At 35.7% G+C, this 17229-nt stretch overlaps 1 protein-coding gene across 1 annotated transcript in view; it reads right to left on the bottom strand.

Moving 5' to 3' along the window:
* Positions 1 to 17229, bottom strand: part of Tbc1d5 (TBC1 domain family member 5) — a 446307-nt gene that overhangs the window by 345339 nt on the left and 83739 nt on the right. The window lies entirely within an intron of this gene.

The following is a 17229-nucleotide window of genomic DNA, read 5'->3' as shown; positions in this document are numbered from 1 at the left end:
ACACAAATACTGAAAACCATGTAGACTTGAAACTGTTATCTTGATTACTTTCATTTCAAATAACGCTGCTATTTAACTTTTCTGTCAGGATTATAAAGACATAAAAATATCTTAAAGAGGTTAACTCACTTGGATTTCTTTGAAGAAATAAAAAAAAAGCACACATTATTTTTTAGTCTATTAGAAAAATTGAAACTATGCTTTTTTATAACTATTTTTCTTGCTCCCCTCCCTGCCTTTCCCCTCCCCCTTCCAACCCTCCTCCAAGGACCCCATGTTCCCAATTTAAGGAGATCTTGTCTTTTTATACTTTCTACTTCCCATGTAGACTTACATTTTATCTATGTAAGTCTCTTTTAGTGTCTGCATTGTTATCTAAGTTCTCTGGGATTGTGGTTTGTAGGCTGGCTTTCTTTGCTTTATGTTTAAAAACCACCTATGAGTGAGTATATGTGATAATTGTCTTTCTGTGTCTGGGTTACCTCACTCAAAATAATGTTTTCTAGTTCCATCCATTTTCCTGCAAAATTCAAGCTCTGTCGTTATTTTTTCTGCTGTGTAGTACTCCATTGTGTAAATGTACCACATTTTCCTTATCCATTCTATGGTCAAAGGATATTTAGGTTGTTTCCAGGTTCTGGCTATGACAAACAAAGCTGCTATGAACATAGCTGAGCACATGTCCTTGTGGCACGATTGAGCATCCTTTGGAATTATACCCAAAAGTGGTATTATTGGGTCTTGAGGAAGGTTGTTTCCTAATTTTCTGAGAAATCACCACAATGACATCCAAAGGGGTTGTACCAGCTTGCATCCCACCAGCAATGCAGGAGTGTTCCCTTTCCCCCACAACCTCTCCAAGCCACACTGAACCTTACAGAAGAGAAAGTGGGAAGTACACTTGAACGCATTGGCACAGGGAACCACTTCCTAAATATAACCGCAGCAGCACAGACACTGAGAGAAACAATTAATAAATGGGACCTCCTGAAACTGAAAAGCTTCTGTAAAGCAAAGGACACGGTCCACAAGACAAAATGACAGCCTACAGAATGGGAAAAGATCTTCACTAGCCCCACATCAGAGGTCTGATCTCCAAAATACCCAAAGAACTCAAGAAATTGAACACTAAAAGATCACATAATCCAACATAATCCAATAAAAAAAAAATGGAGTACAAACCTAAACAGAGAACTCTCAACAGAGGAATCTGAAATGGCTGAAGAACACTTAAGGAAACGTTCAACATCCTTAGTCATCAGAGAAATGCAAATCAAAACAACTCTGAGATTCCATCTTATACCTGTAAGAATGGCCAAAATCATAAACAATGCTTTTTGAAATAAATTACCATGTGTAGTGGCACATGCCTTTTTAATCACTGTACTAGAAAGGCTGGTATACACAGTGAGTTATAGGACAGAGTTGCATAGTGAAACTCAAACTTAAAGAAAAAGAAAAAAAAAAGGAAAGAAAAGACAAACTAACCAACTAACTGGCGTGTGTGGGGCTCAGAAGCCTTACACTGCGACTTCCTCAGAGTTTATGGGTATGATTCTATGATGCATAGGATTTCAAGACAGTCTTTTTTGAAAACCTCTCGTAAAATCCCCATGCCACTTCGTCATCAAATACCATCTAGCCTTAAATTCCTGTAGTCCTTTACTCTTTTTTTTATTCCATTTTTTATTCCTTTACTCTTATTACAAGTACTTTCAAACTCACGAGTTTCTTGTTTAAGTGGCCACACACCAAAGAAGATATGGGCAAAAATAACAGAACTCAGTGGGCTAAAGGGAAGGAAAAGAAAAGGAACGAAGACACAAAGTAGGTATGGAATGAGGAGTGGATATGGGAGGTGATGGATAAATATGATCAAAAAATGTACCAAATCCTCCAAGAGTTAACTAAAGTATGTTTTAAAAGCACTCCTCCTTCGCAAACTAATCTATTAGTCTTGATTCAATGTTGTTTTATCTCTTCATACACACTCTCTAAAATGAACTACTTTTAACTTCCTCTCCTGTATCATAGACTCTTTTTCCCTCTTTGACTTGAACATTTCAACATTTTGAAGATCTTTTCTAAATTAAGAATAAACCTTTGTTTTGCATCTCTAATAAGAAGATCTTCACAGATAGATAGTTCAATTCCTGGTAGTTTTCAGCTCTCATTGCTATACCTACCACCTACCTCTGGGCAGACAAAACTTGTACCTCACACTACACTACTTCTAATGCACAAAAAAGGATTTCATGAGCCCTTTTCAGCACTTCACTTGTGATCCTCTGTTCATTTTCTTTTTTTGCCACTTTGTCTTCATTGACTTCATATTTCCCTCCTTCATTTCAACAAGTTCCTCTTTTCTCATCACACTGCTAAAAGCTACTCAACTTCTCCAAGATCCCTTTTTCATGTCTCTTGATAATCCCAGTTCAGTCTTGCATGTACCTGTAAAAGACACTACTTAGTTTTGATTCACCAATGTGTCATATAGTGATAAGGATATTCATAAATGTTAATGATATCTAGCATACATCTCTTAATTGTTTTCCTGGGATTGAGAAATAATTTTTATTCAAACATCTAAACATTTGTAATAATAATGGTACCTAGACAGAAGTCATCCTCTTATTTAAACCCTCCTGTACCTAAGAACCTAAGGGATAATACAATCAATCTGCTTTCTGAGCCTAATGTTTTTATTTCTTTTTAGAACTTCTCAGTGCAACCAACTGCTAAATTCAGTCAATCTATCTCTGACCTGACTTGATTCAGTTCCTCAATTTCCTCCAACCAAAATATAATTTCTTAACTAGTACCTGTGCTCTTCAACTCTTTCTCTAATTCTAATATGTAAAAGCGATCAAATTTCTCCCTGGCTTATAATGCCTCAAAAAAGTCAAAATGTCTGGCAATAGAACCTGAAGTTCTTCTATGCCTCCAGTCTTCCTGTTTTCCTATTTCCTTCTGAAGGAAAAAAAACTAAAAACTCAAACAAAATAATGAATACGGACCTTCAAAAATACAATCTCAGGTCTCAGTATTTCTTAGCATAAAAACCCAATTACTTGCTTGTAGTGGTTTTGGGCTGCTGCAGTAGCATATCTATTTGCCTTTTACGTTTTAGTCCTTCTTTCAACATTCTTCACATGCCCAGTCATATGTTCTCTGAGAAGTCTCCATGGAATTGTTCAAATCTGCCTCCTAGGTGTTTTAAGACTCTGCAGTCTACTGTCACTCATTCATACTTTTGTCACATTTATTCTTTGCACTGAATGTTCTTCTTTTTTCTTTCTTTGACTGCCAACTTCTTTCCTAAATCTCTGTCTCTTATAAGAAAGAATCCTATCTTGACTTCTTTGATCCAGCACATTGCTTTGCCACAGAAGTAAGCAAAAACTTCTCAGTGGCAAAGTTATGAAAGGGGATAAAGATCTTTAGTATCTCAAGCTCTGTATTATTTTACAAAACAACTATAACTGATACTTGCTGCTTCACACCTTTATCTCCAAAGCAAGCAATGTTTCTTGTGCATTTCTAGAAATCCATCCTAAAATACACTGCATGTGTTTGAGAACAAACAAGTCTTATCAACTAACATTCAACGACTAACAATTCTACCGTTTCACTCAGTCTGCATCTATATGTGGTATTTTTGGTCTACTGATTCTACTATCTCCAAAGTAACTTTGGGCAAGACATATGATTTACCCAAACCCAGGAATCTGAATCTTTCCTGGCATTGTACCCTTGCATACAGTTGCTGCTGTCACCTACAGGACCCACTATCACCTCTTCAAGATGTTCCCACTCCCAATAAGACTTAATTCTCTCCATTCTACTTTAAGTAGCACTGTTTACTACCATGGTATCCAAACTTTTCCATTATAGTTGGCACAGTATTCTACAAAATAGCCACTATTTTATGTACTAGCAAACAAAAAAGAACATCTTTCTTCTAGATTCAGAAAATACCAAGGCCATGCTGCTTGTCTTCACACATTTTAGAGCAGTGGTTCTCACCCTTCTTAATGCTGCAGCCCTTTAATCTTTAATACAGTTCCTCATGTTGTGGTGACCTCCCCCCCCCCAACCATAACATTATTTTTCCCTGCTACTGCGTAAAAGCAATATTGGTAGTTATAGATCATAATGTAAAATATCTGTGTTTTTCAATGATCTCAGCCAACCCTTGTGAAAGGGATAGCAACCCACAGGTTGAGAGTCACCATTTTAGAGTAAAAGCTGCAATTTGCTTGCTGTGATTTTACTTTTCTTATAACTCAGCCAATCATTTTTCTATTGTCATAGGCTTTGACAAATGCCCAAAATCGTAGTTCTGACAATGCAAAACACAAGCAGAATTGAGCTAACTTTAGCAACAACAGACTATCATCAGTTGCTAAGGCTTCACAGTGTCCCTTAACCTTAATGAGCCTGAAACTGAGCCCAAAGTGAGACTGTTGAAACACTGAAACCTTTAAGAGGTTGACATCATAAATAACATGGTCATGATAGCACTATCATGTAAAGAATTAATGCCTGAATCACAGAATCAAAGAGTTCTCATAGAGTAGATTGTTACAAATCAAAGATGGCCTAGGTCTCAGGCCCATCCTCGATCATGTTGTAGAGTCTTCACCATTTTCTCCAGGATTATCTACTCTTACAAAATAGAAATGGGGAAATGGATAGTTGCAAAGTGCAGTGGACAAACACCATCAGGAAGAGGACAATCAGTAATGGCATTTACATATTTGTTCTTTATGTGTCATGAAAACACAATAAAAGAACATTAACTTTCCTTCTAGTTTGGTGCTAATTTCAGTATTTTCTTTAGTTAGAAATAAGTAACAACATATAATCTAGTCATAAATAAGACAACGAATGGAATGGTAAAAAGAAATAATAAAAATTCTCTACAAATAGAATATATAAACAAAATGTACAATGAATACCTGCATCACTGACACTCCACTGTTGTCCATATATATATATATATATATGGACCCTAGGTTTCAAAGCAGGGTGAATGAGAAAATGTTTTGGTTTATGTAATTCCATCAAGCCCTTGATGCCAGAAATTTTCACTCCAGGTATTCAGCAAAATCCCTGGTTATGAAAACTAGAACTTTATTTTTGCATGTTGATTTTAATACTTTTATCCATTTATTCAACTATAATTTCTTGTATTTTTAAAGAAAAATCTATTTTCCTAGAATCTGTATCATGATGAACAAAAATAAAATATCTATGCTTAAAATTGTACTACTTTTAAGTTGGTTTCTATTTGAAAAATCAATTTAAAAATAATATAATCATAAGAATGAAGGATAGAAAGGGCAAAGGCTTTAAATGCTTTTAATTCTTTAAAAGAAGTAAGAATCAATAAAAAGTTAACAATATAGTGAAGTTTTCTAAGTGCTAATTTTAAATTTTATTTAGAAATAATTTTCATACATAATTCATTCTAGAGAATGTGGATAATGGGATATTTGGAATAAGTAATGATTTTAAAAACTAAACAAAAATAAGGGCTGAAGAGCTAGTTCAACAGATATGAGTTCCTACTGCTCTTGTAAAAGACACAAGTTTTCTTCCAACACCTAAACAGTTCAAACCAGACCCAAGGACCTGCAATGTTGTTCTCTGGCTTCCCCAGGTAGGTGCAAATACTGACATTCAGATACTCACAAACATACACCAATATTTATTGCTGACATTCAGTCGGTGAATATTCTAATGCAGATGACCTTTAAATAATAAAGATTCCTGGGGGCTGGAGAGATGGCTCAGCGGTTAAGAGCATTGCCTGCTCTTCCAAAGGTCCTGAGTTCAATTCCCAGCAAGCACATGGTGGCTCACAACCATCTATAATGGAGTCTAGTGCCCTCTTCTGGCCTTCAGGCATACACGCAGAAAGAATATTGTATACATAATAAATAAATAAATACTTAAAAAAAATAATAAAGATTCCTGAAGCAAAAGGAGTAAATGCAAACTTATTTTTAAAAATTCAGGTACTTTAAAAAAAACATTCATCTAGTCACACTGCTCCATTATCTATAAAGACTACAAATGCACAAGTGTGATTGACATTTTAACAAAAATACTAGTTCACACGACGAATCTTATCTTCAAAGTATCTATTTTATATAGCTACCTATCAGTTTACTACTGAATGCTCAAAGAAGCATTCTAGATACTTCAACTGTTGGATTATGTGGTGCTACTTTAATTAGAATAGCATACATTTTAATGAGCAGGTTCTGATATTTTTAATATCTCACTATTTGTTAGGTGAGAGTTGTAAAAACAGGGTCTAGGCATGTAGCCTAGATGGTCTCAAACTCATAGCACTCCTTCCCCACTTTCCCCAAAGGTAATACTACAGGCATGTTTCACCATGCATATAGCTACACTGCAGTTTCCCCTTACTTCACTCTTCCCAGCTGCTCTCCTCTCCTCTTCCAACCCCCTCCCCTCCCCCAGATCCACTCCTCCATTTCTGTACCCCCCCCCCCGCAAAAAAGGGAGCAGGTCTCCGAAGCATATTCACCTAACATGGCCTAAAAAGATACAATAAGACTGGGCACAAATTCTTATATCAAAGCTGGACAAGGTAATGCAGAAGGAGGGAAAGGATCTCAAGAGTGGGCAAAAGAGGGGTTAGAGAGATGGCTCAGAGGTTAAGAGCACTGACTGCTCTTCCAGAGGTCCTGAGTTCAATTCCCAGCAACCACATGGTGGCTCACAGCCATCTGTAATGAGATCTGGTGCCCCCTTCTGGCATGCAAGCATACATGGAAGGAATGTTGTATACATAATAAATAAATAAATCTAAAAAAAAAAAAAGGAAAAAAAAAGTGGGCAAGAGTCAAAGACATCCCTTACCCCCATTGTCGGGAGTCCCATGAGAATACACAACCATCACATATATGCAGAAGACCTAAGAAGATATGGTACATTTACACAATGGAGTATTACTCAGCTGTTAAAAACAGTAACATCATGTATGACATTGGCAGGCAAATCAATGGAACTAGAAATGATCAGAGTAAGGTAACCAAAGACCCAGAAAGACAAACATGATATGTACTCACAAATAACTGAATATTAGCTGTTAAGTAAACTATAACTCACAGAATGAGACAGAGTAACAGGAGGGCTCTACAGGTGATGCATAAATCTTGATGGGAAAAAGAAATAGAAAATTTCAAAGGTGGACTAGGGGTGGGTGGGGATGGGAACAGGAAGAATTAGATGTTGGGGTGGAAGCAGAGAGTCCTAAGAGAGGTGACTAGAACTGGAAGTCGATGTAGAAACCTAGTGCAGGAAAAACTTCAAGGAATCTAAGAAACTGAACTCTAATCCCCTAGTAATGGGGGATATGCTGAGTCCCAACTGGCAATCTTCTATAAGTAGGCAAGGCTTCTATAAGTGAGACTTGGACATCAATCCACCCACAAAACCTTCACTCTAAAATCTGTACTACCTGAAAGAAGTGCTGGAATATAGGTGCCCAGAAATGGTGGGAGTAGCTAACCAAAGATTGTCCAACTTGAAACCTATGCTATTAGAGGGAGCCGATATGTGACACTGACTGGATGGCCAGGAACCAGAAGCAGGCTGCCAGAGTCACAGGATAGAGCCAAACCATGTCTGGAAGAAAAAAGTCAATGAAATGATTCCTAATGATATTCTGCTATTCTCATAGATTGTTGCCTAGCACAACTGACATCAGAGAAGCATCATTCAACAAATGATGGGATTAGATTCAGAGATCCACAATCAAACACTAGATGAAACCAGAGAAACCCTGCAGAAGAGGGGGGAGGAAGTACCGTAGGAGCTAGAGGGATAACAGACATCATGAGACATGACATGTTAAATCAACTAACCAGAGCTCATAGGGACTCACAGAGACTCAGGAGACAAACAGACCACGTATAGGTCTGAGCTAGGTCCTCTGCTTATACACATACATTTCTTAATTTCGTAAGAATTAGAAAATTTCAATCTTTGATACGTAGACAGTTTTCATATTTAAATATTGTCAAAATACAATTAGTCTTATATTTAACCACTTTAAGGAAAATGATTTTATTCTGTTCCATAAACTGCTTCAAAATAAAACTAAAAACACACCTAACTACCTTGATCACAAACCACTGTAAAATATGTACTTTCTTCAGTGCATCTTCAGCTTACATGTTCATCTCCCAGTTGTTTGTATTTCATTTTTTAAAAATAAGGCATGGATTGTCATTTTTTATTATAAGAATGATATAAAATATTTGGACCTCAAGTCCTGGGTGTTTAATGTCTTAGACCAAAAGACTACAATTAATATGAAATTCTAAATCCAGAAAATACTGCCACATAAACAGTATAACAGCCAACTACTGTCTAAGAAGCCATATGTTTTTTCCCATTGTTCAAAAAAAGGAGATGACTTCCCGTCACTTATGTTTCTGATTAGCAAGGTGATTTATGCCACAATCACTAAAAATGCCAGCAAGTGAATGAGAAAATGCATAGTGACTGCAGCAGATGTGCACAATAAACAGGAATCCCATTGTAATCTCTGGTACTTAGTTTATATGAAGGTAATGCAGGAAACACTCTTGGATATGGCAAAGTCACTCTTTTTTTACATTTGACTATAAATGATATGAAATAAATTGTGTGTTTTATACTTTATGGCATGCATACATTGATAAATTAGGTACCGTTTTGTATCCTGACTTATCTACAAGACAAACCTGGCTAAGATCATGGGGATTAATTGCTTCAGAAGTGTGAAATGCCGCTTTTCCATTCTTTTCTGCACACTCAGTGAAGAAACAATGATTAATCACTGTTTAACTATTCTCCTGAGAATCTATAAGATTGCCAAAGCAGGACTCATCCTCATAAATCCAAGAAATACAGGTTTAGATATGTAGCCAACAACCAAAAAAAAAAACCTTGAACCTAAACTCATTTGTTATCAGATTAAAATAATACCAAGGTTTTAAAATTTACTTGTATGTAATTTCTTTTAATCAGTTACTTCAATGAGAAGTTACCATGATTTAAGTAAAATTTGTGCACTGTAGAACAGTAGTAACAAGCATACTTTTGAAACTTGTAAGATTTCACTGGACTAATGTGAAATAATGTAGGACTGGTCTTAAGCAGATAACATCCCTTAACTATGTAATTCCTATGCACTATTTATAAAAATTAAAATATTTACACACAAAACTAACATAAAATGGCTTTTTGAGAAATTGTACTCTGTACAGCTTGAGCTAAATAGCATCTAAGCAAAACTATTTAGTACTATTTATGTGCACACATGCATTATACAAATGTTATGATTACATAATACATGTATATATACATATGTGTGTGATAATGGGGACTAAATCCAGAGACATGCAAAGTAAATGGTCTTCCATTGATTATACCCCAGATCCTGACATAAGTGTATTTCTTTCTGATCATGTGAAATTTTCAACCTTTCAGTTACATACTATGAAGGGTCCAAAACATGAAATATTTGAATAGTAAGTTTTAATGTATTAAAATAGTTTAAAGTTCAAATATGTTTGGTCAATGCTAACATCAAAATAATCTAACCCTTACCACAGGAAATTATCTTACCTATCAACAATGACATTTATATATACATTTTGATAATTAAAATTTTAATATTTCAAATATTAGTGTAATGGATAGTAGTAGTATGCCAATCATTACAAATGAGAGATTACGAAAATATTAATTTTAATGAATCAATTCTTCACTGGCCACAAAGGATTCTAAAGTGAGAAAAAAACATATAAATTTTTCAGATTTCAATGTAAAACAGAAATACCTAATGGACCTATTTAACTTAAATACATGTGAAAAAGAAACACTTATAATCATAAAGGGTTGGTTTTCTGTGTCTGATCTCCTACAGATCATCAGGCCTCCTGCTGCCTCTTCACAAGACTGCTAAAATGGCAAGCCTAAAGTGAGACTGGAATCCACGTCGCTGTTCACTAAGTCCTTGTCACGACCATGCCAAAGTGAGAGGAGGAGAACGTGGAACAAATTCTGTTATTTCCTCCACCTCACTTCCAAAGAAGACTGCCTGTTTCCCTACTATCACAACAGTGATGGCTCTTTCAAGTACACATACAACAAAAACTTTTAAAATTTTACATGAATTTGGAAGAAAATGGTTTTTCTTACATTATCTAGTTAAAGTAAAAATGGACATATTAAAGAAGTAAATCTTCAAGTATGTAAGCAGTTACCATAAATGGTTAGTAAACATCTGTGAATCAAGTGAATAAATTTACTCACATTGATTTTTATCCTCAACATTGGCATTTTAAAGTCTATAAATAAGCAGATTATCACAGTTATTTTACATTCTCAAACATCTTTTCTGCTACTGAATTTCAGGTGGGATGACAGAGTCCTCTTTCTGTGGAACTCAGAATACATTACTAGCATAAAGTTCTATATGGATAATAACAGGGTAAATAGATCCAGGTTAAAGTAGGAATACAGCTCATAGGGGAATGGGAGGGTAACAAAGAAAAGAGTTGGTATATTTTTCATTGAAGTTTTTTTCTTCTCCCAAATAAGTTTGTGCTTTTAAGGAAAATTGTAAATCTGTAAATTGTTTATTTTTAAATTAGTAGCCTAAACACAAAAATCTGACCCCAGATGATCATGATATAATGTAAGTACATCCCAAAAGAAAACCAGAATTTTCTTTCCTACTTAAAGAAGAATGGAATAATCTAGAACAGCAGAATAGCCTCTAAAGTAAATTAAGACATGACAGCATGTTCATATACTGTATTCCAAGTTATCGTTACATAGCAAGTACTCTCAACAACAGAGTCTAAGAAGCTCTTGGTGCAGTGTTTCTCCTACCATTATAGACTCTATGTCTATGGAAAATTCTTAGCCAAAAAAAAGAAAAATAGCTTTCTTTTATAAGTTGCTTTTGGTTATATTATTTTACCACTGCAACAATAAATAATCCAAGTATATTCCAAAGTACACTCCAAGTCCTTAGTAAAAAATTATTTGGGTCCTTGTTTCAGTTTTCATTCTACTTGTATGAACTGCTAGTAACTGAAAATTTATATCTTACTATGAGTTATTATCAGGGGATGGGGGTAATGAACTTCACTTCTTTTTCTTTTTGCAGAGGGCCTGGGAATCTACCCTTGGACCCCACGGTAAACACTATATATGTCACTGAGCTATACGTTCAGATCCCAAGATATTTTCAACTCTCAATTTATTCTAACATATGCCTTAACAAACCTATCGAATGCCCAGAGGTTAAAACTGTAGTAATAGGAGCAGCGGGGCTGCGTCCCCGGCACCCGGCCGCCCGCATGCCAAGCTTATGCCCCGAAATAATTACACGGAGACTGTATTCTTTTAAACACGGCCTGGCCCATTAGTTCCAGTCTCTTATTGGCTCTTACATATTGATCTAACCCATTTTTAATATTCTGTGTAGCACCACGAGCTGGCTTACCAGGAAAGATCTTAACCTGCGTCAGTCTGGAGTGGGAGAATCATGGCGACTCCCTGACTCAGCTTCTTTCTCCCAGCATTCTGTTCTGTTTACTCCACCTACCTAAGGGTTGGCCTATCAAATGGGCCTAGGCAGTTTCTTTATTAACCCATGAAAGCAACAGATTAATACAAGACCCACCTCCATCAGAAAACACTATAAAAGGCCCATGAATATTAAAGCATAACCCAGAAAATGCTTCTAAAGCCTTGCTATACACATCCTCTTGGCAAACTGTCATGTGCATTTAAGCTTGTTGGAAATAGACTCTGGAATGAACGGGGACCCTTTTGTCACAGACTCTGCACATATATAGTGTCGTCCAAAACTCCCTAACTCTGCATCCTTGAGAACAGCTAAAGGACAAACTATTGCCAGCACAAGTTACTATTGTTTACTCTGTGGTCTGAAGAGGCTTGCATCAGGAGTAAGAAGTCAGAAGGTCATCTATGAGGCAAACTCTCCACTCTTAGGATAACCACTGCAGCATGACTCAGCTAAATGAGAGATTCGCAAAGAAAGAAAGAAAGAAAGAAAGAAAGAAAGAAAGAAAGAAAGAAAGAAAGAAAGAAAGAAAGAAAGAAAGAAAGAGAAAGAAAGAAAGAAAAGGAAAGGGAAAAAAAAGAATCTGGTGATAAAATACAGGAAGTAGAAGACTAAGAACTTTTCTGAATAAGAGTGTTGATGGGTGACTTTATTCCCAAGGACTCCACAACCTAATTTTTGCAGAAGCATACAAATACATTCAGAAGTTTTATGCAACACAATATTATAGTAAGAATATTAAGAATATTCAATTGCTAAGTGTTGAGTGAATTTGTGCTCATTTTCTAGAACTTTCACTGTACTACAGAAGTGTTTGAAGACAACTGCAGCTTACACCTTTCATTTTCTGTCTGTCTGTCTTTCCTATCTATCTATCTATCTATCTATCTATCTATCTATCTATCTATCTATCTATCTATCTATCTATCTTCATTTTGTTTGAGACAGGGTTTGTCTATGTAACAGACCTTTATGTCCTGGAACTCACTCTGTGGACCAGGCTGGTCTCAAACTCAGAGATCCACCTGCCTCTGCCCACCAAATGCTGAGATTAAAGGTGTGTACCATCATCACATCACCTGGCTTTTTTTAAAAGTATTTCTTATTATTTTTTATAATAAGTTATAAGAAATTATTAAAAATGTAAGTATTTTGCCTTATGTATGTCTGTGCACCATGTCTATGCCTAGTACACATGAAGGCCAGAAGAGGGATCAAGATCCCCTGTAACTGGAGTTACAGAGGTTTTAAGCCACAGATATGGATGCTGGAAACTGAACCTGGGTCCTCTGGAAGAGCCACTGGAAGAGCAGCTGGTGTACTTAACCACTGAACCATCTCTCCGGCACACTAAGCTTATTTCAAAGATTTTATTGACCAACAGGAATTGAAGAGGAATCAAAAATTGAGAGGCTAGCTGATTTCTCCCTCAAGTAAGCTATCAGAAAATGGCTACATAGAAAAATGAATACAACAGTTTCAAATGTTGCTACTCTAGTAGGAATGCTAAATCAAACAAAAATGGCAAGACACACTAAAATAACTGATGCCGGTATTCCAGGTTCTTAGAACAAAAGCATGACACTGCTCATGACCTGCTAGCTCAGTACATATTGAACTCCCAGGAAAGACATGTTAAATGGGTGTGTATAATTCATTGTAACCCAGAAAAGGAGTTGAGAACCAAAAAGCTCTTGCTTATGAAAACAAATCACTGATACCACTTCATTTAATTTTTCACTAAAATGATATAAAGGTTATAATGACAGAAAACTGTTGAAATCCTAATGCACAGTAAAATATCATCACATTTTAAGAGCATATAACTTATTGAAAGGTAATTCACCATCAGAAAAACAAAATTCCATCCAAAATGTATTTCCCAGCATTACTAAAAGGTGAAATTTAGAATATGGATATTTCAAAATAATTTAATAATATTTATAAGTTACAAATTAATTTCCATGTTCTTTTCCTATAGAAAAAAAAGTATTTTCTTTAATAAAAGACTTCAAACACATACTCAGCACAGATCTTTCTACGTAAACCCCCAAACAATTACACTAAAGTTCCTGTGGATAACCAACTTAACTAAAGAACATCTCAATAATAAATCTGTAAAACAGACAGTGTTTGAGGGTTTTTTTTTAGATTAGAATTCAATTATATTTCTTCCTTCCCTTTCCTCTCTCCAAACAACCCAATATACCCCACTACACTCTCCTTTAAAATGTATGGCCCTACTTGTCACTAATTGGTACTTATGCATTACTCCTTAATATTAAATAACCTGGTACATTATTGGTGACTTATCAAATGTTTCAAATAAATGAGGTGATGAAATATAAAGTATAAATCGACAACACAGGTATAAAAATTATAACAAATATAGCTTAAAGTTACTATGGTTCAATAGAATTTATTGTATCAAACAGTATAGGTGATCACTAAATTAAGTAACAAAGTCATACCCTTTGGAAAAAAATATTTTCAGAAGCCATTTTATGTGGAGTTAGATTCATTATATTGAAACTATTTCATGATTTATGTATTTTTCTTGTGACTTACTACATTCTGATGCAATATTTCCTCAATTTACCTTTGAATCACATTTGAAAAGCTATAAACAGTACTTTGCTAAATTGGAGTGTATATATGGAGACTAAGTATTGCCAGCAGTTTCTTAGACAATAAAACATACACATCATATTTTTCTATAGTTAAACTAAAAACTGCTAACCAGTAAAGCAAATGTCTCTTTTTCATCTTGGTCATGTGAAAATACAGACCCCTTTATTCTATAGATAGCTTTTAAAAGTGAAAACATTTATCTTTTGACTAAAAAAATATGCATACTTGAGGACTACATACATAAATACTTAATATATAGTCAAACTACAATGATGTCACTATTTGAAGAATGACAGCTATTTCTTTAAGAAACATCACTGTAACCAAATTTTTAAAAAGTAACAACACAGTATCCCAATGATTGTAATTTATTATATTTTTAATATAAACTTTAGATGTATTTAAATTTCAAACCAATTTTCAGTTTTTTTTACTCTACAAGGATTATTAATTAACTGTGCTATGACAGAATATATTTATTAAAAGAAGAAATATACCATGAGCAAAAACAAGAAAGAAGAAATGGGACACAACATAGGCAAAGTCAGTAAAGACAGAAGAAGACCAGCCCTAGAGTAAGGCTGCACACAACTGGCTTCTTCAGTAGCCCACACAGAATTCTTTACTACCACTTCAAAGCAGAAAGTGCCAATTCTTTTTCTGGTAACTTTTAAGGAAATTGCAAAAATATTGGGAAATATAGAAAAATAAAATAGATATACACATGCAAATATAAAAATATTGTCAGTAAATAAGTTACTATTATCCTGGGATCAAATAATTTATGTAACATCTGGTTTCATATTCTTATAATTTTTCCTAATTAACATGCATATTTAATGCCTAAATGCTCAGTCAGTCTCTCTGTCTGTCTGTCTCTTTCTCTGCATTTTGTTTTTTAATTTCAAAATTGCGTGTTCCTAGGAAAAAGCCTAAATAGGCAGAAAACCAAAATTTTATTGAACACAATAATTCTAAAATGTAAACAAAAGAAGTAAGCCAACTTTTAAAAATTTTAAGGTCTTAGGAGTTTTCACATATGTGCCAGCAATGCTCACATATTAATTAAGACCTCAATATAGTTAAAAATGAGGAAAGCACATTTCTGATACTATTGAAGGTTCTTGACCTCTTCCAAAATCCAAACTAGCAGAAGAGCAACTGCAGCCATCCTCTCCTCTCCTGGCACAGCTGGGTCTCTCAGCTCATACACTAGCCCAGCCTACTCAGTGCCACAGTCAGCATCCAACAATCCCAGGCAAGGTTGGGTTTACAAACTTTGTGCATCAACCCAGCAAGGTGAATGCCAACTCCCTGTCAGCGCATTCCATTCACACTTCAATATCTAATGCAGACTGCACATCCTGTACACCATCACAGCCTGATGAGTGACAAAGATCAACACTTGCACGTGCTGACCTCAGCTTGTTCAACTGCCCAGGCAGACCCAAGCTATATCAGAATAGCAAAACATTTAATATTTCACAATTTGGCAAACCTATTTGACCTAATATTGTTTAATGTCATACATTTTACTTCTTCTCTTGAATTAGTGACAGTTAACATTTGCTGAAATATTCTACTTCTGGTAGAGAACCATATTAAGTACTCCAAAAACACACTGGGTCACTGATCCTCATAAAATCTTAGAATACCTCAGATGAGGACAATGAAACAGAGAGCAATGCAGCTCAATAGTAGAGAACTTGCCCAACACAGGAGGTCCTGGGTTCTACCCCTGGTACCTCACCACTAGCACCAAAAACCAGTTCTTCTGATGAGAGGCTGAAGTACTGGGAAGTATGCAGATGCTGGTCAAGTCAATAAGGGATACTTTCCAGCACGGCACTGTCTATGTCTGCTACAAAGAAAATTTGTAGTTTGAAATGTGGATCCAAATGCAGTTTCAGGAATCTAGGCTTTCAAATCCACTTCACTTACAATCCTGAACACATAACTGAGTTCTCTGACAAACATTTTCTTAATTGAGATTCCTCTCCGCTATCATTTTAGGAAAAATTAAGACTGACAGAGAGCATAGGCCTATGAGTTACCATGACTACCACATGTTCTTCTACCAGAAAAGCACCAATTAAGAGAGGACTGGGCACTGAATATTCTTAAGACCTCATCTCCTTCAACTATCAAAGGTAATCATGAAGGTTTGGAGAACTGACGTAAAAAGAAACAGCTAGGCCAGGAGTGGTGGCACATACCTTTAATCCTAACACGAGGGTTGCACAGAGAGGCGGATCTTTTTGAGTTCAAGGTCAGTTTAGTAGTCTACATAGTGACTTCCAGAACAGCAGAGCTACATAGTGATATCCTGTCTTGAAAATTAAAAACAGCAGCCAACAATAAAAACATTAAAAATCAAAAAGTAAGAAATAGCTAATTTATTTACCTTCCTTCTTCAGATTCTTTTGTAAAATACATCTGTTGAAAGAGACCGCAAGAAAAAGTGTGCATCTCTGTATGTGTGTGAGTGTGTGTACATGAATGTAGTTGTGAGCTGCCCAACACAAATACTGAGAACTAAACTTGATCCTGTGCAAGAAAAGGATGAGCTCTTCATCACTGAGCCATTTCTTCAACACAAGACTCCTTCCTTAATAGAATTCTTCTAATAACCTTAAAGCCCAACACAAAATCACAACCTTACTTAAAACACAGTTTTACTGGCAATGTTTAATTAATAGATGTGGTTCTCAAGCAGAAACATTGTAGATAACTTTATAGATAACAAAGACATATAGCAACATTGGAGCACTGGACTGAGCTCCCAAGGTCCAAATGAGGAGAAGAAGGAGGGAGAACATGAGCAAGGAAGTCAGTACCATGAGGGGAGCGCTCACCCACTGAGATGGTGGGGCTGATCTATTGGGAGCTCACCAAAGCAAGGTGGACTGGGACTGATGGAGCATGTGATCAATCTGGACTCTCTGAACGTGTTGGACAAGGAGAGCTGA

Source organism: Chionomys nivalis, chromosome 19, assembly GCF_950005125.1.
Source record: "Chionomys nivalis chromosome 19, mChiNiv1.1, whole genome shotgun sequence".
NCBI lineage: Eukaryota > Metazoa > Chordata > Mammalia > Rodentia > Cricetidae > Chionomys > Chionomys nivalis.
Note: the sequence above shows the minus strand (reverse complement) of the source record. Positions and strands in the feature narration are given on the sequence as shown.